At 39.2% G+C, this 1781-nt stretch overlaps 1 non-coding gene across 1 annotated transcript; it reads right to left on the bottom strand.

Annotated features, from left to right (window-relative positions):
- Window positions 1-853: 853 nt before the first annotated feature.
- Window positions 854-930, bottom strand: MIR9212 (microRNA mir-9212). The gene has a single exon (NR_130506.2). It is a non-coding gene; the product is annotated as a microRNA mir-9212 (primary transcript).
- Window positions 931-1781: the final 851 nt, after the last annotated feature.

The raw sequence follows: 1781 nt of genomic DNA, 5'->3' as shown, positions 1-1781 counted from the left end.
CCAAGTCCACATCCTTTATCATAAAGCATGAAAGAAATGAGTACCACATCTGGGAGGAGGAGATTAGCGGTCATATGGGACATTATATTAGAAGTTGAGGGGACCTAGACCTGGATAGACAAGGATGCCAAACTAAAGGGACAGCAGACGAGAAGGCAGTGTGCAGTGAAGGCAAGGCAGAGAAGCCCAAAGCCTTACTTAAGCCAAATATTGCCATCTTTGGATTCTTACCTTTTTGTTTTCCTTACATGCTATTGGATGCGAGAACTTCAATTTCTTTCTTGATTACACTTTAAAATAATTTTTAAAACTTCCTACACTGCTGGTGGGAATGCAGACTGATACAACCATTATGGAAAACAGTGTGGAGTTTCCTCAAAAAATTAAAAATGGAACTGCCATTTGACCCAGTGATCCACTTCTAGGAATATATCCTAAGAAGCCAGAAACACTAATCAGAAAGAATGTATGTATCCCTAGTTCATAGCAGTGTTATTTACAATAGCTAAGATCTGTATAAGTGCCCATCAGTAGATGAGTGAATAAAAAAGCTGTAGCACAGCCTGAGCCGGTTTGGCTCAGTAGATAGAGTGTTGGCCTGTGGAATGAAGAGTCATGGGTTCGATTCCTGTCAAGGGCACATGCCTGTGTTGTGGGCTCGATCCCCAGTAAGGGGTGTGCAGGAGGCAGCCGATCAATGATTCTCTCTCATCGTTGATGTTTCTATCTCTCTCTCCCTCTTCCTTACTCTCTGAAATAAATAAAAATATATTTTTTAAAAACTGTAGTACATTTATACAATGGAATACTATGCAGTTATTAAAAAAAGAAGTATCTCTTACCCTTATTACTTAGCATAATACTCTCCAGATCCCTCCATGCTGTCTCGAAGGGTAAGAGACAGCATGGAGGGATCTGGAGAGTATTATGCTAAGTAATATAAGCCAGTCAGAGAAAGACAAGTATCCCATGATCTCACTTATATGTGGAAACTAATGGACAAAATAATCTGACAAAATAGATCCAGAGACATGAAAGCATGGAACAGACTGAGGATTTTCAGGGGAAGGGGGCATATAACCAAAGAACTTATATGCATTTATGCATAACCCATGGAGACAGACAATAGTGGGGTGAAGGCCTGGGAAGGGGATGGGATTGGGGAGGAGGGGAGTCAATGGGAAAAGGGGGGACATCTGTAATACTTTCAACAATAGGATGAAATTTTTTTAAATAAAATAAAAATAAAGTAGAAAAAAATAATTATTATTTAAAACTTCATATCTTCTCACAGCCTTTTAAAATAACATCTAAAACATATCTTTAAAAGTTTAAATAGTTGTGTCTTACCTGATTTTGTTCAGTGGTTAGAGCATGGGCCTCAAACTGAAGGATCTGGGTTCAATTCTGATCAAGGGCACAGGCTCAATACCCCTCCTGACAGGGTGCATGCAGGAGGCACCCAATTGATGTGTCTCTTTCACATTGATGTTCCTCTCTCTCTCTCTCTCTCTCTCCCTCTCTCTCTCTCTCTCCTCCCTCTCTCTCTTTCTCTCTTTTTCTCTTTCTCCCTCTGTCTCCTTCCCTCCTTCCCTTCCACTCTCTCTAAAAAAAAATCAATGAAAAAATATCTTCAGGTGAGGATTAACAACAAAAACAAAATGTTTCCATACCATAGCACTTTAATATCCACCATAACCCACTCTAAATATATACCAACAAGTGTGTGTTTAATAGGCAAAAAGTTATCTCATTTATTCCTTAAAGTTGTATTTCCATTC

Source organism: Eptesicus fuscus, chromosome 5 (genome assembly GCF_027574615.1).
Source record: "Eptesicus fuscus isolate TK198812 chromosome 5, DD_ASM_mEF_20220401, whole genome shotgun sequence".
NCBI lineage: Eukaryota > Metazoa > Chordata > Mammalia > Chiroptera > Vespertilionidae > Eptesicus > Eptesicus fuscus.
The sequence above is the reverse complement of the archived record's forward strand: the minus strand, read 5'-3'. Positions and strand labels throughout refer to the sequence as shown.